At 38.7% G+C, this 20,691-nt stretch overlaps 1 protein-coding gene across 3 annotated transcripts in view; it reads right to left on the minus strand.

Moving 5' to 3' along the window:
- The window catches only part of WDR11 (WD repeat domain 11), a 172,284-nt gene that overhangs the window by 93,020 nt on the left and 58,573 nt on the right, over window positions 1–20,691 (minus strand). The window contains exons 2-5 of one of the 3 annotated variants that reach the window (XM_068951570.1): window positions 20,000–20,082; window positions 19,852–19,895; window positions 922–987; window positions 211–263 (exon numbers count right to left, since the gene is read on the minus strand). The exons of 1 other annotated variant lie outside the window; for it this stretch is intronic. The gene's annotated coding sequence lies outside the window, so the exon portion shown is untranslated. The remainder of the gene's footprint in view (window positions 1–210; window positions 264–921; window positions 988–19,851; window positions 19,896–19,999; window positions 20,083–20,691) is intronic. One more of the 3 variants, XM_068951571.1, reaches the window with a different exon arrangement.

Below are 20,691 nucleotides of genomic sequence, written 5' to 3' on the forward strand. Positions count from 1 at the left end.
GCAGGATTCTGTGTTTTCATCCTCTTTGGGCTAAAATATTTCCTGCATTCCAACTTTGGTTAATAGCTTCACCGGACAGTATTTAAGGGGAAAATGTCTACAGTTATTTAAATATAAGTTCGATTCCCTTCCTCAATCAAGTACCACTTATTACCTACATCAGTTATAGGAATTACACAACACAGACTTTGGCTGAACCCGTGAACTTACCAGAAGGGAAGTGACAAGGACCCTTAGGGCAGTTTCACACTCTTTCATACAACCTAGGTAGAACAGATAAGCACAAGACTTCATGCCTGTTCTTCAATAAGTATCCTGAGCTAAGTTTTCCTTAACATAGTGTGGATGCTTAGAGCCCAGCCTAAGTGTGTTTTCATCCAACATTTTGTACAAAAAACATGTTGCTTAGGAAATACTTTTCCCTGGAAACTGCTGCTTACACAGCTGTGCATGCAGCCAAATAATTATACGCCACTGACCATGCCCAATTTTGGATCGGGTCAAACCAGGAACCCTAAAGAACACTATTTAACTTGTAAAATCAATGTCTGATTCAGCCTAATGTTTTCTAGCTGTTTTTATTAGCAAGTGGTATCACATGGTTAGAGACATTTGCAGAGTAGAACATTTGGTCGGTGGATCTGTTGTACTCATAGTATGTGCTTTACTATATTTGCTTTGGACTGGATAGTCCAAGGGCTGGACCCATTAGTGACAGGAAGGCATACTAATTTAGTTTCACGGAAAAGAACCCAGTTGTGAACTCTAAGACAACTCCACAGCACAAACTTAAAAGTGTGTGGGGGGGGAGGGGAATGATGGGGAGATTCACTCCAAAAGCTCACTGCAGATCTGAACTAAAATGTTAATGCCAGCCTGCCCGCACAGAAGCTGAGTTAGCAGCACCTATAGAAAGTTTACCTTCTGCTGGTGGAGTTTCTTCCACTTTTATTAATTTTCTGGACTATTTATTCTTCATCAGCTTCTCTGAAATGGGAAATTTTGACATGTTACAATCCAAGTTAGAGAGAATTTGTTTAACAAAAGGTCAGCCTCAAAGGGTAACTGTCAGCTTTCAGTGAGTGATACCATTAGTGGCCTTTTTCAGGAAGACTGAACAGTATGAGCAATGCAGCAGATTTGTAATTTTAACAGGACAATGCCACTATCTAACTCCAGCTGTACTGAGTTTTATCTCTTTGTAAGTACTTTTTTTTTCTTCCCCATCTGCTCACTTTCTTCCTGACCTCAGAGAAATCAGCATTCACTATCTCTATTTTCTCCCTTTTTAAGATAGTGGTAATAATACTTACCTATCTACCTACAGCCTTAGCTTTCTGCTGAAAACCTTGATTGGGAGATATCATACGGATATGTATAGTAAAGAAGAATCAAAACGTAATATAATAGCAGCATTTCCACCGCTGGCACAGAGGAGTAAGTACCAGAAATATTGAAATGCTTTCCATACAACAAAGAATAATCAAATAAGACATTTCTGTCCAGAGGAACTTCTTGGAGCTGATTAGGATGAAGAACTTTCAGATCCCAGTACATTTCATTGACAGAACTAGATAATTTTAAAGTTCCTTTAGGATAAATCCTCAAATGTTGTGTTTGAAGACATTTTCAGTTATTTTAACATCTGGCAGTAGAAAAACTAAAAATAATTAAAGGCACAGTAGAGCAACTTTGTATTTATCTGACTGTCAGTCAAATTTTACGACACAAGTATTCTCAATCCTCATTTCAGCCCCATAAATTCAACAGTAAACCTGCTAGTGGGAACTATAATCCTACTTTTCAGCTCTGACTACAATCAAGAATTTTACACACCAGCTATACAGTGGTAAGGACTGCCATATTCGCTCTTTTTGACAAATGTCCTGGTTCTGTACACTACACAACAAACCAATGTAAATTGCATATCTATTAGCAGACAAGCGTCCTTCTTCTTATACTGATGATAATGAAAATCAAAAGGGTGGATGTTGCCCTCCCCACTGCTTCCCCCACAAAAAAAAAGTGGATTCATTTCAATTACAGCATTCCCCCAGCCTCAAAACCTCTCAGAAGGTTCTCTCTAGGGGCATGTTCAATATGAAGAACATACATGTTACTGTTCAGTAGGGAGCAGGAAAGCCAATTTCACATATTTTTTCCTATGACTTTAAAAATATTCCTGGGAAAACGTTAAGAACTTTTCCAGGGAGACACTTGGAATGCACAGAGGTAGAAGACACCACTCTGGAATAAAGTAATTGGATGTTTCTTACCTTAAGGTTCTTCCCAAACCGCAAGGGGGACCCCAGGAACCTCGTGGGGAAGTGACCAGGTTGTCCCAGGCACCACAGAACATTGGCCCATGGTGAGGTTCAGGGGGATGTGGGTTTAAGGAGAGTTAATAGACTACAACGTGGGATACTGTGCACATGCTACAGATACCAAGGGAAGCAGGACTCCTTTAGATACAGATAACAAGGGAAGCAGTAGTTCTTTAGCTATATACATGTCCAGACCAGCGCCTATGTGGTGTAAGTCTAAGGGTCGTGAGCTGCTGTTTCTCATGGATTCTGCATATCAACTGTTTTTGCAGCTGAAATAATTAACTGGTCATTGTGCTCCTGTCTCCTTGCCAGTCATCTGCTGTTTACCCACTACACAGGGAGATACACTTTGAAAGAGGTACTTTTTGTCAAGGGAGTTCCCCATAGCAATTGCCACCTGAAGATGTTTGTGACAGTACAACTTTATTTGAACTTCTGCTGCTGGAAGTGTCATGACATTGGAGTATAAAAGACTGTCGTGTAGATAGCCACCAAGCTCAGCGAGTTTAGGATTTGGGTTCACAAGTGGGCTGAGCAGGGAATATCTGTGGCAGGTTGTCAAACACCACAGTTTGGTCATATCACAAATGGCACAACCATGCCACATTTTAGATATGATAGTGAAGGACAGGCGGACTGGTGTCAAGATTATCTATATTAAAGAAAAAGAATGGACTAGATTTTCACATCAATGACTAATGTCATATAACGAGGAACAATGCTGAGATGCTCCATCTTAGAGACTTGTTCAGAGGCAGCATTTTCCATTGCTTTCAGTAAAGCCAAGGTTAAAATCTTTGATCAGACTTTGGTACATTGATCTAAAAACAAAGTAATCAGAAAATCACTTCTTAGAGATTAGACCAAAACTTTACGTTTGCATGTGGACCCTTGAGCCAAACCACCCTTCTTATTCACTGGCTCCGTTTTACAGCATCGATCAGAAACTTGGATTTTCCTTTACAGGTAAAAGACACTATTCTTTTATAATTAAGGTTAACAAATTGAATGCAATATCTTTCCTCTTCCCAACTCTGCACCTGCAACATTATGCTCCAGGCTGTAAACCTTACTGATTTACAAAAGACATCACACCTGTCATTTATCTGCGACTTCCATGGCGGGGGGGAGGGGGAAGGGTTGTTTTGTTTTTTGTTTGTTTGGGATTTTGGGGAGGACAATTTAGGGTTTCAAAAGCCTTGATCTCAAATGACAAACTGAATGACAAGAAAAATGCCTGTCGCTGTTGGCTTCCAGGATGAGAATGAATGAGAGGTGAAGTATTTTTTTTATGATAAGGATACCAAAGTATCTGTTAGCTAGAAAGTCAAGATTTATCTTCCATGTTGATCATGTAACAGGATAAACATAGGGACAAAGGGTAGAAAAGGGAGTTGGAATTCAAAATAATCTTTTCATTATTGAATGCAATTTCCTCCTGTCTAAAATGACATAACAGAAGAACACGGGATTTACCTGGCTGCAGAGAAAGGAGGTTAATTAGGTATAGACAAAACAAAATGAATCACATAGATAAAGTCAATAATTTGAGGAAAGAAAAGAAGATCTTGGAAAGATGCAAGAAAAAACAAGACAAAAGGAAGGAGTTAGAGGGTAAGAGAAAAGAGTGATAGGGACAAGAGAGGAGAAAAGGCATACTTACTAGAGTGCAGAGAAGAAAAGGGAGGGGGTCTAGACTGGAAAACTAAAAACAACTATAAGAATCTGTTTAAAGGAGGAAAAGGAAACACTTGAACAGAAAAGTGAGTTGCTAAAAGCAGATAAAATCACAAGAGAAATCAAATGTATTTTAAAGACTGTGAAAAGAGAGGATGAAATAACAGAATTTACATAAAACCAGAAATAGCCCAAGGGGAGAATTAGACTCTGAAAAAAGAGAAATGAAAAGCAAAACAACAAAAACTGTTCAAGCAGAAAAAGAAAGACTGAAAAGAAGGAGGATAAAGGGTGTATTATCCTATATTTTATTAAAGGATGAAGCATGCTTACAGCTTTCAATGTCTATCACTTCCTTAGATTAAAAGCTTTTACACTAAACTCAATGCAAGTAGTTTCTGTGAAAAATCCACAGCAACCTGCAGAATTTCTTTTCTTCAGATGCTCCTATACTCTATGATCATGGATTCCTGTTTTACAAGGATGTTTTTTCTCATATTTGTTTCTTTGTTTTCAGATGTTGCTGCTTTCCATTGCCTTACACACAGCTCACTGAATCCTAGAGCAGCTGATTTCCTAGCACCAGCTTCCCAGTTGCTCGTGTTCATGGCATCTGTCTTTCTGGGCAACAGCAAAGAAGGATACGGCCCAAATAGCATTGTTTAGTAAAATATCCATTTCTCCTCTGACCTTTTGCAGTGCTTGTTACAGATCTCTCTCTCTCTCTCACGCCTTCAGTTAGGCCCTACCCTCTTAAGCAATAAAGTATATGCATGATTATGGTGGTCACAGCTGGGTTTAGTGGCCAGGTTACAGCTTTTACTTTCTCCTGAATCTCCTGAAAGCATCCATTGTTTTAAAATGAGCTTTTACAACACGTGACTAGACCTTTGCCTTATTTATTCTCTAAGTACCACAGATTTTCCCGTGATGGATCATTCGCTTAGAACTCTCTTCTAGATTCCAGAGATTCCAGCTGTTCTTCAACCCATCCTTCACAGCTCATGAAAAAAAAGCAGTTCAATGGCTAAGCGATTTTAGCAGTTCATGATTCTGTAATCTTAACTACTTTCTACAATTTAAAGTGGTTAAAACGAGATATGTTTCCTCTATGCTATAACCCCACTCTTCCATGGAGAACAGATTAGCAAATAAATTCCTATCCACTCCTGACTTCCAGATACCAGTGTTCCATGACAATAACAGGGGGGAAGAGGTGAGGTAGGAGTTTCCACTGGTCTTTCCATCGTTCTGCCCAAGGCATCCCCATGAAAAAGATGCCATTGCAGACATTTTTCAAAGTTCAGGTAAAACTGTTTTCTATGGTTTAGCAATCAATGTGTTACTTGCCTGCACTCTTCATTGCCCTTCTCAGCATCAAATAGCTATAATTCCCCAATTAGATGTAACTTGGCAAAGCTTAATCCTGCCATCTCTGTTATGCCCTAGTTACTCGGCTTTGGAAAGCTGTAAACTCACTAAGTTACTTTGATTTTTCTAATTGCATTTGGAAGATTTCCCTTTCAATGTGCTCTGACTATGGCAGTGAAGACTTTCTGATGCCTAGTTAAGGCATCTATTTGCCCCTTGTCATTATGCAGTAAAATATACTTTTCAGAAAAAGGCACATTGGTCTGGATCAGTGGGAATGACTGACAAAGAGCTTTTCACTTTTTCAACAGCACTGTGCAAGCCAAATTCAACGTTTCATACACAACATCCATAACTACCTTGGAGGATTTTCAGAATATTTTTTGATTGCTCCCCATCAAAATATGCACTTCTGTGGTTCATTTCTCTGTAATATGACTTTTGTTAATGATGATGGGCTTTTGCTTTGAACAAGGTGACAGTTCTAATCCTTAGGTACCAATACAATTTATTATGACTTGTCTGTCACAAAAAGCAAGTACTGAGTCTGTATATGGAGAGAGTCCAATAACACACACCTGTCTACACCCCCCAAAAAATTCTGGAGACAAAACAAAAAAGTGGGAATGAAAAGCCCAGTCTCACAGTTTCAGTCTGTGTTTGTTTGAATAATCATGCTCATATCACTGCCTGGGGCTCTTGCTGTATTATTTTGTAATCCTCTACCAATGACCATCTGGATTTTTAAATGTCTTCCACATGGAAGCAAATTACACTATATGGCAGGTGAAAAGGCTTTATGCTAAAGAGGTTTGGGGCTTTTCTTTTACTACTAATTATTTTGACTGAAAAGAAAGCCTTCTATTGTAGCCATTGGTATAATCAGGTATTATATAGTTTTTCTCTGTAGCTGCTCTGAACATTTGTATTTGCTGGACTAGCTTAGGCAATACACAGTTACCCTACATTCAGGAGAGAAGCACTTAAGAAGCAATGCTGAAAAGCTTCCCTGATATTCTTTTGCCTTGCTTTCTTATACCTCCTGCCATGGCTTGTGGCTATCTTAGGCAAGGCTATCGGATAAGTGATTACAAGGCACCTTTTGGTAAGTTGGAGAGCTCAAAAAAACAGAACAGAAAACAATCTTGTTAAACTTTGTTTTTAAAAATAGTTCATTGCAGTTCCATTCACTTGGCTATCCAAAATTTTTATACCTGGATATTAAATATTCTAATCAGGGCCCTCTGGTGTAGGTATCAGGCCATTGCTTCTATCCAGCAGCCAATTAGAATCAGCTGTTTTGTATGACAAAAAATAAAATGCTTTCCAGAAGGTACTGGGAGGAAACAATTAACAGATGATCTTCCGTGACTGCTCCTGACAACAGCATACATTTCATTATTGTTTGTCATCTCTTGTCTTCAACACATAAATAGACAGAGAGTATCCCAGGGGTATATCTATGTCAAAATGTGATGTTATACTGACAGGTTCAAATTAGCAGCTGACATAATTGCCATAAAACTTGACATCTTTCCTCTCCATCACTGAAACTGAAACTTAATTGGAGAAAGCAGCAGCAGGTGGAATTAAAACTTGTCCTTTTAGAACGCTAATGATAAATGTTGAATGTTTAGAAAATTAACACTGAGTTTAGAGAAAGAGTTGATGTGGAAGAGGACAAGAGTGAAAGCACAGTTGGAGAACTTTTATAATAGGAAAGAGGCCATTGTTTTAACATAAAAAGGGGTTTGAGACAACAGCAGACAAAGAACATGGCTGAAGGCTAAAGAAGAGTACTCAGCACAGTGAAAAAAGATGGAAGAAAGATCTGACATTAAATAGAGAAGAATTAGGGAGGGTAGAATGGTTTAGATTTAAAAAAAAACGCACTTGTGAAACACATTGACCAAAATTTGGCTGGAAACAGAAAGGATGTGAACAGTTTGGATGCAAACCGTTTATTTTCATTTCAAGAGGGGAAGGATTCTCTATCCCTAAAGCAGGAAGCAAAGTGCTTGGAAATCTGTGCTTATTTTCATCCTCTGCCCTGAGGCTTCTCTGTACCCCTGAGCCAGTCATTTAAGCCAATATTTTCAAATGCAATTGCCCTAATTAGAGGCTGATTTTCAGAAGGTCTATTGAGCATTTGCAACATCTGCAGCAATAGAGACACACTTGTGGCAAGGAAAAGAAATCTCATTAAACCTAGAAACACTGAAGAAATCTACTTTTTTGAGCTGTTAATTAAGACGATTAGATGTAGAGCTGTAAGCAAACAAACTCTACCTCTTTCTTTTTTTAGAACTGTTTTAATCTGTGTGGATGTTAAAACCCTAAAGTTTTCCTGAACTTAAGCGCGTGAAATGAACAGTAAAACTTCAAATTTAAGGCTCACTTTGTTAATACATGTGGAACACTTCCTATTGATAATTGCTGGGCAGATGGTACACAAACCTCTAGTATCCAAAAAAAGCACATTAGCACAGCTTCATCTAAGAGGCTAAAATTGTTTGGTCTGCATTTTCATACCATAAAACCTAATCTATTTAGTGTGGCTGGAAGAATAACATTTTCCCCTCTGCATTCAGAGTAACTTTCCATGACAAACACTGCACAACAGATCTTAAATAAATTATTATTCACTGAATTTCTTCCCTAAATTGTTGCAATTTATGTATTCCACTAAGCGTCTTCAGAGTTTTTCATTAACAGTTATCAGAGACCAGCTTGTATTGCCACCCTTATTTTAATGACATCCCATCAATGTCCTTTCCTTAATAAAGTATCCTGAATAAAGCTATTATCTAAAGGAGCCCACTTATTTTTCAGGAAGATTTATCACGCCTATGATGAATTCTGGGAGCTGCAGGAAAGAGAGTAGTTTTGTTAAGATAGTTGGATTTTTGCCCGAGAGGACTGTTTTACTTTCCCTGTCTCTGCCATAGAGCTTCCAGGTGAAGCTAGGCAGATCACATGCACATTTTCACTATCTGCTCATTTTGTTGGTTCTCACCTTGAGACACCTGGACTGAGATTTCCTTCAGCTGGCTTCAAGAAGCCCTTAGGTCCAGCTCTGTTAGACTGGCGATGTATAAGCTACCCACAGCCTCCTAAATACTTCACCTAAAGTGAAAGCCTAAAATACTTCACATTTGATGATCTTGTTTAAATGTCTATACAAAAGTTGCCTAGAAGGTTTGTGAGAGCCTAACATTGGTCACAGCAGATGCTGCTTAAACCTACACTATCAGCAAGGAGTATCTGCTGCAAAAGGACTATGAAACTGTAAAGTTTGTGTTTATTTCTTGTAAAGGTATAAAAGTTACCATGTGTTGATTCTCTTCTGTATTTAATGTAATCAGTTAAACAAACACACTGGTCATTCTTTATTACACGTGTATTTCAGGCAGTGCTGTAACTTCACATTTCTATGGTCCTTCAATTTGGCACAGATTTGCTTCAGTAAATTCTCTTTCTCACAATTTTCACAGAAGGACTGAAACATTATGGCCTATCTGCCAGATCTTTCTCCTTAGCAAAAAGCATAAGCTTCTCTGCTTAATCCTTATTTTTTGTTTCATGTTAAGAAAGAGCAACTGAGGCTATTTTTATGCAGAGAACAAAGTGCAACTTAAGATCTCATGGTTTTTCAGTTTATTCTGCTTGGAACTTGCACAGGAAAGTCCTTCTTATCTTTATGCATAGACATCACTTACTTATACTTTCAAACCATTACAGTATTACTGATTGAGATGACTCTGTTTTCAGTGCCAATGTCCAGCAGAAGTAGGAATTGTTTAAGGCCCCACAGTGGCAGAGCAAGGATTAAAACCTGTTTTGCATTCCTAGTTCTCTCTGATGCACCCTAGGGATGCAGCCACCACAATTCAAATGATTCCTTCCCACATCACAGACACACGCTCTTCCCTGTTCCCGCATCTTGAACCTAGGTGGTCCTTGTGTTCCACTGCCATTATACTGCCCTATTTTCAATAGAAATGGGGCACCAGTTGACCTTTTTCCATGCAATGCAGTGCAAGATTTGTAGCCACATGCTGCCCACTAAAACTTATGCAGGGTGTGTTGTCTAATTCCCTTGTATTGCTTTCAAAACCTCCTGTTTACATGTTGATGTCCTGTTTATTAGTCTCAGAGGTGACTGTTGAGAATAGGAGATAGCTGCCTGTGGTGCCTCAGTTGATAAATTGGTTCACACCTGAGGCACTACTCTGCAGGTTCAAGTGACCTCAGCCTGGCTTTGCACTCCTCTTAGTTAGCCTGGCAGATTGCTGGATTAGACAGCCATCATGTTTAGGAAAGAGAAACCAACCAACAAGTAAGTGGAAATGACTGGAAAAGGTAGGACAATATTGAAAAATCAGCATGAGAGGGAAACTGGTGAGAATGTCTACTGGACTGCTAGGCAGCCTCAACAGCAAGGGAAACAGAACCGAGAGGACGTGGAACGTTTGTTTTCCACAGTATTTCATTCCAATATTCTATCCAAATTGGTCTGCTCACTGTTACAAAGTGTTCAGACACTGGAGAGGTCTCCTGTTGATAAAATAACTCTTGGTCACAATAACAAAGCTTGGTGAAATAGTCAGTGCATTATTTTTACCTTTGGGAGCTACCTCCTAAAATATTACTTTCAAAATGTTGATGTGGTGAGCTTTACCGTTCCAGAAAGGAATGCAATGTGAAAATGGAATGGATTATTTTTCTTGCTCAGTCATGTCTTTTCTTTTTTCCTTTCAAATAATAGCTAACCTAGTCATCATCTGCTGCTTTTCAAGTATGAAATTTCCTAGCTTTTCTCTGTGCTAGTGACAGTTGCCAGATTAAGAGCAGAGTTGATAATACACTCCTCTAACATATTTGGCCCTCTACCAGAGGAATCTATATATCTGATTGTAAGAGTAGCACATATAACATTAGGCACCTTTATTTTTGCTTCTGATGACGTATTTTATCCCTTAAGACCAATGGCTGAAGTCAACTCTATATTCTCTCAGCCTCCCATTTCTCATACAGCTTTTCTTTTCATCTGATATATGTGCTAAAATGTTGATAAGAATCAAACATCCATACAATACCTTTTATATCTTCTACCATAATTTTTCCTGAAGGGCAAAGTCAGGATTCAGGACCTCATTGCCCAAGACACTCTGAGCAGTACTCAGATGATATAATTTCTGTACAGGCCCCTGAGCCTACGGTTTCATGTAAGATTGGAGCCACTAAACAGCTAGCGACAGCCAATAGGGAGTGAAATTATAGGGTCACAGAAGTGAAATTGTAGGTTCAGGCCCCTTGAAAATAGTCCAGAAAGGGAGGAGAAAAGGGAAAGAAAAGATGAAGTGACACTGAAGCCATTTACCATGAGTTAAAGTTCTGAATAGCTCAAGCTGCCTGATGGCTCTGGAGATGCTTGCTCTGACTGTTGTAGCGCTATTTGGCTACATATCGATTCTGTAGGTCCCAATAGTTCCACTGAGGGCAACACAGCAGCCCTATGGACCCGACCAGTTTCTCGGCTCCATGGCTTTGCCTGCACTCAAGGTAAATATAATATACTCAGCACTGCAAACATAAGTAACGTGACCTACGTTCTCTTCAAGAGCTGCCTTGTTGATAGAAGAGCTTTTTAAAGTTGCTGCCTTAAAGCAAAAAGATTTTCCTAAAGACATTTCATCAGAAGAGCAACACCTAAAGTTTTTATAGGAGACCAGCCAATAGCATATAGAATAATGAATAGCAGTGCTTGGTTTATTTTTAATCAGATAAGGGTGGCTCATATTAAGTTATATTCTTTTATTTCAGTATAATGGTTACATTTTACTTAAAGTTTTCCTCTAAAGATAATTTTACAGACCTAGTTTCCCATTTATTGCCAGTTCCTTAATATTTTCATTTATTTGCTTAATGAATGGGAATTATCTCAACCTTCTGTAATGCCTGCATTCTACCAGCAACACTCATTTAGAGGGTATACAGCCACTTCCACATGTTGATGTTTTGAAATCTGGAGTTAATTACAGTAATTTCTATTCAAACAGGCATATCAAGAATAAAGCAAGAGCAGGCTGGATTCCTTGGTGAAGTGCTTGAAGATGTTTATTAATTAAAGACATAAGGAGCCAACATTGTGTTTTACTTTTTTCTTCAGATTTCGTTAAGAGTACTAAAGCAAGCTAGGTTTTGTAGGAGATTGTAATAAATTTTATTACACCAGCTGGTACATCTGAAAGAAGCAGATATGTTCCTGAGCTCATAATATTGAGAATGTGGTCACTGAAGACCAAGCATTTAGCTAGCTGAGGCTGAGTAGCCGTTGTCAAGCATAGCACACGTTCTCATGGATGCTGGTCCCACTCCTAAGGGGGAGTGACTGTGGCCTAATGCCAAGTCAGAGAGGAATCAGATCATGGAAGCAGAGCAGGAACGTTCACTGGGGATAAACACAGACCCTAGTGGTCAGAACAGAAAGCATAGGGTTCTTTTCTTATTTTTAGATAGGTAAGTCTTTACTTCCCAGCTCAGCCTTCCTTTAAGAGACAGTAGCACCGTCATTCTTAAGAGAAGCCACCTCTTTTGGCTTCCTTATGACCTAATGTTGAAAAGAAGGAAAAAAAAAATCTTTCATTTTGTCTCCTTGCAACCCAGAGGCAACTCTGTCATGCACCAGATATTTCTGAGGATTTTTAATGCAGCAGCAGAGTTCTCCCACAAGGACAAGTGTCAGTCACTCTCTACATCCTTGTAAGGAAAAGTGATAAAGCTCTGCCTGCACCTCACCAAACTCTGCCATTGGGTTCATCCATCATCAGTCTCATGGTGCTTTTCCTAACAGTTTTTTGCAAGCTATAGAAAACCCAAGGTGAATGACAGCTAATGGATGAGCTGGCTGTGGCTTCCCCCTGCCCCCATCCAGATCCAGTCAAACATTGCGGTGGCAAAGGAATTGCAAAATGAATATTTTTAGGAATGAAACAGATACACGCCCTATGATTTTGAATTCAAGTCCCCCATAGTCCCACTGAGCTCTGAAGTGATAGGAAGATGTCTAGGGCCAACAAACACAAAATTTTGCCATTCAAAGTAGTCCTTATAAATGCAATGATATTTTATAGGTTTTGACACTGGAAATAAGAGACTTGAGGTACCTCATAGAACTGGGGACAATGTGTTTTCACTGGGCATTTACTAGCTCTTTCATTATAAAGAAACATGCCATGGCAGCTGCAGCTCTCAGACATCAACTGCTAATTAAAAATATTTACTTCACTTTCCAATCTCTTAACATGCAGCACCAGATCTCAGCCTTATTCAATAGTCTCACTAGCCATTGCCAACAAACATCGACTAAATGAAAATGGTTTATCACACAGAAACAACAAGCTTCAGACTTATCTCAGCTATATACACATGTCATTATGCACTCTGCTCAAAATATCCTTCACCTTAGAGGGGCAGAAGCCGACTACTTTTCAGAAATAGGAAGCAGCATCCCACAACAAGCTTTGGAAAGCACCTGACTCCTCCTCAGTGTTCAGTGAATAAAGAAGAAAGCAGATACCTTCTCAGTCTCCCACAGAGTTTGTGGGTGAGAACAGGTCATTGACACACACAGAATAATGGTAGCTCAGGGGAAAACATTCTCTGCATTGGGACCTTACTCATGCATCCAACACAGAAGCCACAAAACAAGGCATAAATCTGATGTCTGTATGTTGAGGAAGAGAAATTTACCCTATTTTGCAGGAAGGAGTGGGCCATCTAATCACACCTGATACTGAAAATAGTATCTATGGCTAAGGCATGCTTTCAGAGGTGGGCAGACAGGCATGCGTTTGCTTTGTCTGTGCCCTAAGATGGCATGGCAAGTGCCAACTCTACAGTGAGAGCTGCTAGCCGTAGTAGTACAAGGCTGTGCATGAGCACAGTCTGTCTGGGCATGTCATGCAAGCTTCTCTGTAGCGCTGCCCTGTTTAGCTGCACGGTGTCCTCTCTGGCTGCCTCACATCCACGTGTGCAGCTGGGGAGAAGCAGCTGTCCAGACCATCTACCTAGACTTGGCTACATGGAGCCATTTCCTTACTCTAATACAGACTGCAGTTAGCTCAGTTAAACTCTTCAGATCTCACTTCCTCATAGCAGGAATGGAGATAGCAGGATATACTGTCTTTTGTTATCTTTTTCAAGTCTGGAGATGTGATTTAACATAATAGTAGCACTGGAAAACCATTGGTCTTACCTTTTCTAAAATTGGAATCTGGCATTATGACACTTCTTGTGAGAGGTCCAAATTCATTCAACCATTCATTCAAGCAGGGGACTAAACAAATTGTTTGTCTGATACTTTGTTAAGAAAGCTGCTATCACAATTAGGCTTTAAGTAGTTAAGACCACTCTCTGAAAGTGTTGATTATAGTGTTGTTTTAGTCAATTTGTAATCAAAATATCAAAGGAAGACTTGTAACAGCAAGTAGAAGCTTCATACTTGCTTCCATTAAATCAGTGTATGACTTACTCTCAGTTGTTAGGAAATAGCTTTATATAAACTCTTGTGTATTAGCATGGAGAGTTCAAAGAAAGGAACGGCAAAAATATTTCTCAGCTATGGGAAACTGACTAGAAGTATATGAACATTTCTTTATAAAAACCTCTTTTATGTCTCTCCCAAGTTCCAAGCATTTTGGTCTCTGCACTATAACAAGAATCTGGTTAGCAGTTTGCGCTTTTGCAACCTCAGCGATGAAACAAGCCTGAGGAATGAAAGAGTTCAGCTAGTATAAAAATGCAGAAAAGTATTTTCTTTTCTCTTTTCTCCTTTCCCCCACCCTCCCCCTTTGATGAGTACTCTAAATTACCTGAAATCACAGCCCAAAGAAATCCTTTCTAGGTATACAATTTTGCAGAAAGTTACAGGGGACTCACAAAATGAACACTGAAACCTGCATTTTTGCACCTGACAGACACTTGTCCTAAGCTGACAGGCCAGGTTCAGTGGATTTTGCACCGGTAAGTGCCCTTTGGATGCTGTCACTCTATTTTGATCTGAGATATGCTGTCTCCAAAGGAAAAGCGATAACGATGCTGCAGACCCCTGATCTCAGGGCTCTTGCCTCTGCAAACAAAAGGGATTCACCGGGACTGTACATCACATGACAACTCTGGTCAGCCTTCTTCCTTGAAGACAGAACAGAGAGCCCCATGCCTCTGGCAGGGCTGTTGTAGTGACCTCCTCTCACCTTCCCCATGCATCTTACTTCACAAAGCCCTCCACCTCAGGAATGCTCTTATAGAAAACATCATCACTCCTAGCTGAGGAGGACCCCCACATTTTCCAGCTATTCCTGGGAAAACTTTCACCAAAATTTCAGTTTACACTAGCTGTTTGTTAAAAGACAATATTCACTGCAATTGTTAAAACCCATTTTCACTTAAAAAATGTGGGCAGGGCACAAGTCTCCACCTACACAATTAACTGTATTTATAAAATTAAAAAAAAATACACAGTAGGGAGTCCTTCAAGAATATATAAAACAATAAATTACTAATATCATATAGAAGGGGAGAAGGATGTGGGCACCCAAGTCCTGAAAAAGCCTTTGGCTTTCCTTTATATTTCTTAAATGCTTTTATAAAAGCAGGACTATCCTTACAATATCGCATCCTACTGGGAGCACTTTTGTCCCCCAATCGAGAAAGGAACTCAAGAAAGGAGGAAGTCTACAATAGATGCCAGCAATACATGTATGCCTTTACCAGTCAAAGGCAATCAGCTCAAAAAAGCATGAGGCCAAACTTACCGTAATAACTTATGTCAAAATTTGCCAACAAGAACAGCAGTCTGCAAGCAGTTAGCTTACAGAGGTCTGCTATTAAAACTATTGTTTCTGTAACAAACATGCCAAATGCTCTGTTAATTTCTATATGGTTGAAATAATTTCCATGCCAAACAACTGCCTCGAGTCTCCAGGCGTTGATCTTCCTTTGCAGGCCATCACATCCTGCTATGTTGGGAATAGCAATGATAATAATAATTTAAGTATGGTTTTACCTGCATGATAGCTCATTAACCCACCATGGTAGCTGGTAGAGGGACAGGAAAATTTTTCTGCACACAGTCTTGAGAACACTTAATTTCCCAGTTCCAATGTCATGCAAGGACCAGACTTCTTGCAAAGGGGTCAGAGAGATGCACACATATAGGTAATGAAAGAAAAGCAGACACATCACTTCCACCTCCCCACTGTGTCCATGAACAGCATCAGGTGTTAGGCCACATTCTGGCCTAAACAGCCGCTGCTGTGATGTTGCAGTTTTCTGAATGACTCTCTCCTTCCTTCAGCTTCTGAATAGAAATTCCGTTCTAGACTTGAAAAGCTTTTGCTGTTGAAATTGATTTGTTTCATACTGAGCTGCTGTTTTCCATAAGTAATAAAATAAAACAGCAATACAAGCCTTGCCTACAAAAACCACACACTGCTGGAGAAAGAGGAACTTAGGGGGGCCCTCAAAGATGATGCCCCTCCACCAGTGCCCCCATGCTCTGCAGAAGGAGCAGCGCAGGTGAGAACTGATTCACAGAAAGAAAATAAACTTGTACAATAGGGATTCTTGGCCCCTAAATAATAGTCAGCTGCATTTGAAAGTTTGATAAATCCAGCCTAATTGTATTTTCCACTGGTTACCCAGATCTAGCGATACTGCTCTAGGTGGTGCTCTGAACTCTGAAGCTTCATATGCTCCAGAGAACCAGGGAAATTTAAGAAATAGTTCTATGACAATGTGAAAGGTTGCATTTCCCAACCCCTTCTTATTATTAAGAGATTTTATTATTAAAAGAAACATAAAACATAAAAAAGTTAACTGCTTGATTCAATACACGCTGTCTACTTATAAGAGTCACAAAAGGGGAGACTTAACTCAAGGACGTTAGCAAATAATACTAATATTTTACTGCTGAAAAGAAAGGAAAATAAATAAGCCAGTACAAGATAAAGAATGCAAGACGTTGTTCAGAGAAGTATCCAAGTTGTAACTTGCTATCATGCAGTTATCTGGAAAAAGTGTTTTCAGTTCATCAACAAACAAAATCCAGCAATAGAAATCTAGACTAAAAATTGGGGTGTTTTGATCATGTTTTCTTATATTCCCCCCACTACTCTATCATTACAAACACCCAGATTTGCTGCCACAAATCTAGCCAGATCACAGACAAAAGCTCGTGAATACAACTCCATGTTATGGTTTACTTCTCAACGGTAGGTCTTATTTCCTAGAGAGCTGCAGTATTTATAACTTTTCAGAAAAGAATCTCTTAATATGTTCATGAACCGATATGACTTGATTCTGCAATTTATTTGCCTGAATATATGACCAGCATCCATTTCCAAAGATTTGGGATTGCCGGAGGATGCTTCTTCTAACAAGTTTTTTCCTGTTATACCCAGAACAGCCTGCTTCCAAGTAGAGCAAATATGTCAAAAAAGTGCAACTACATATCTAACAGTTTTGGAATGCATTCTCCAACTAATAACACATTCTGTGACCTGTTTCTAAAATTGCCATGAAGTTCACCCATAAAAATATAGTGTTGAAACCAGCACAATCTTTTCTGGTTATCTCTAATCTCAAATAAATCTGTTACCAGCCTGAGCTCTCAGCTTTTCAACACTCACACTGCACTCCGAGTAGAGGTCAGCTTTTTCCATCACATATTAGAGAGTAATAGAGTTACACAGCTATTTCATCTCAAGAATTTTAAATACATACGGAATAGTTAAGGTTAAACTTATTCAAATGCTTGAAGCCTTAGAAATTTGAAGCATCTGAAGCCAAACAGTAGCTTTACTCCAAGGAAAGAAATATATGGAGAAAAAAATCTGAAAAATAAGCTTAAATTAGCCTGTTTTTTAGATAGAAAATTAAGTTTTCCACTACTTTCCATTTCTTAGAAGAGCTTCATTCATCATTGAGCAAGCTCAGGTTTTCTCTTTAGTTTTTCACTATTTTACTCCATAGCTTTGAATTTTATCAGTTGCAAGCACTGCAGACTTAAATCATATTCAATATCTGCTGACAAGAGTATGTAAAATACCAAAAGCTACATGATGAATCAGAACTTCTTGATTTAAAGAAAACAGAAATAAAAAAGGGGAGGGGAGATGAAACGTACGGGAAAATATTACTTAAGTGTAGTTCTCCCACAGTCTGTAGAATTTGTACCAGAAAAAGTAGATATTTTTTGTTCAGTTCTTACACATAAGGCATAAGTAACTTTTAAAAATTAGTAGTGCACTTATAAAAATTTAAGTCTTTTTGTCCCTGAGAGACCTTCCCTTTCCACTGTAAAATTCACAAAATGCTATGAAAAGAGTTGTAGAAAGCCAATATTTTTTTCAGCTAGCATTAACATGCACGTAATTTTAGCCCAGGGTTTTAAAATTATTTTTCCTTTTTAAAGTCTTATTTTAGAAATAAAGAGATATATAATTAGGAAAAAAAGTTTATGCATACAGAGCTCAGAAGAAAGAACAAAATACACCCTCGTTACTTTCAGATTATGCACATGTGAAAACAAACTGGACTTACATTTTTTGCTACCATATCAAAATGATTTTGTTGGACACAGTCTTCAAGAAAGCAGAAAGCCATACTTCAGTGCTGGTTTTAAAATAACCAGGAATAACATCAAAGCTATTCAAAAGACATATTAAAAAAAAAAAAAATTTGAAACATTGCAAGGCAAAAAATAAACACAGCCTAGAGTTTATTCTGTGTAGAACATGTTGGTGAAGAAAGAATGCAACTAATGATACCTTCTAACGTGCTCTTTATTGCCCCATCCTGTATATTCTTTTGCACAGGGGCGTTCCTATTGACTCCAGCTGCCCACTTCTATAGCCGCTGCTTCCTGCGCTCTGCATCACCACGTTAAGGGATTTCATCTGTCCTTCCTGGACCTTGTTTATTAAGAACTTTGTAAGATCAACAGTGGAGAGTGATGTAAGGCAAATACCTATGCTAACACGGGGCAGGTAACCAAATATTGTACAGAAACACTCTGTGGCAAAGTGTTAACGGCAACTCACTGCAGATGGGGTTAAATCAGACAGTGACCTTAAACAACATATAGTCTACTATCTACAGTGGTTCTGTGGCTGAAGTTCTGCCCTTGCTGTAGCAGAGAGTTCCTCTTAATCTGTTCCTTAAAACAGTAGCGTAAAGACTTGCCAAATTGACTCTGTCAAAGACTGTGAAGGGCATCCTATTTCAGGATTAGGTGCTTCAGTAATAAAATGCTTATTTGTGGTAAATGCAGACACATTTGTAAGAAATTCATGAGGAAGAAAGATGAAACGCTCAATATATCTTTCTATGCACATACTTCATTATATAGCCAGCACGCAAAAGCCCTAATGCAGCAGATTATCCAGCTTGCATAAATACAGGTATAAATTATCCCTTCTTACTTTTCTGAAGGAATTAGAGGCACTCATTTTTGATGTGTTTAGAGAACAACAGACACTATTACTAATTTTTAAAGGAGAAATTTGTCAGAGCCATGTAGCTTTAAGTTTAGACTGTTTAGGTATCTAGAATTCTCCAGAATTTATCTGAACACGGGAAGTTCACTTTACTTAAGAAGTTTATTTTTACTTTATCAAATATTTACTATCTAGGTGAAAGACAAGAATTATTTTAGTAAATATTTGATATCAAACAAGATGTAAAGGTGTAGCATTCTGAACACAAATTTTGCCACTCTTTATTTAATGGCACACTAAGCTTGGCAGTGTTTACTGATGGAAATCCCTGATTTTGTGCATCAATTTCTCTAGAAAGAAAAAAGTCTGTCATTAACAAAAATTAATTTTGAGGCTAATTGTCTAGAGAAAATGAGGAAAAGTTACATCTAAAACATATTCCAAGACATTTTCACTCATTCTCACTGTAATTCAGCAGAGGTTTATCAGAACATTTGATTCCTAATTTACAGCATTATGCTTGATTATGTGAATAAGAACATGCTTTTGCATGAGTGTTTAGGCCCCAATAAGCATAAGATGGGTGTAAAAAAAAAATCTATTATTTCCATCACTTTCCATAATGTATATTATTCTTTCATGGTCCATTCCTATTTCATCTCCAAATTAAGCCAGAACTACTACAGTGATCTTAAATGGCACTTATGATGCGCAAAATGATATATTTGTGCAGACTGATGCAGGATGATGTTAGGTGCTTCAAACTTTAACAAAAAAGGAAAGATTAATAATTGCAGAGCTACCAAAAAAAAAAAAAGAACTGTTCATGAAATTTTCAAAGCCAGTGGTACCACTATGTGCAGTAACCAGTAATTTGACTGTTGCTTGCAAGCAACAAACCACTCCTTAAATCCATTTCTAGATACTAGAGTGGAATCTATATAAGGGACCTTGTGATAAAGATCAGGTCTTACCATATTGCCTCTTTGTTCCTTTAAAATTTCCTTTGATTCAATGTCTAGGAAAAAAAAAAAGTGGATCATCAAACTAGCTGCCTGGCCAACACTATCAACAAACATTCAATCATCTTCTGAATTTGAATTAAACTGGTAGTTACCTTACCTGTCTGCTTGGACCTTCTGTCCTCCTCATGTGCCTGCCATCTCAGAGAGCTCAGTACAAGCCATGAACTGTCACCCCCACAGCTGCAGGAAAATAGGGCAATACAACATCTCTTCCGCATTTAGGAGAGAACCCACAGCTGTTTGCATTTTTCTCTTATATTAACTTGTACTCTGAGAGAATGACCTGCATCACAGCACTCTACACTGTTAACCTTTACTAGAATCCATTCTCTTTCCAGCCTCTCATGGAAAGAGGGAGGTACCCAAGAAATAGTGCTGTAAAACTGAGAACAAGCTGAGAACAATGACGTGCCAAAATGAACCACCAGAAAATGCTGGAGCCCGTTCTGCTATTCAGGCTTTGCCTAATAAATACAGTGTTGTGATTAGGAAGGAATTGAACACAAGATTCACAGGCAGAAGCTCTCTTGGTGTAAGGTACCTAATCCTTGGCCGTTCTTCCAAGACATAAATATACGATACCATCCAGGTACAGATTTGACTCAGAATGTGCTATAAAATATTTTGGGATGAGAACTTCAAATCACTGAAATTCTGTTCACAGGGTGTGTTTCTGCTTAACAAAGTGTGCCAACGTCCACACACAAATCACCCTAACTGTCTTCTGTTTTTAACAGTTGCTTTCACAACGTCCTTAATTTCTGGAGTGTTTCTTTCTTATTGTCTTCT

Source organism: Struthio camelus, chromosome 7, assembly GCF_040807025.1.
Source record: "Struthio camelus isolate bStrCam1 chromosome 7, bStrCam1.hap1, whole genome shotgun sequence".
Lineage (NCBI taxonomy): Eukaryota > Metazoa > Chordata > Aves > Struthioniformes > Struthionidae > Struthio > Struthio camelus.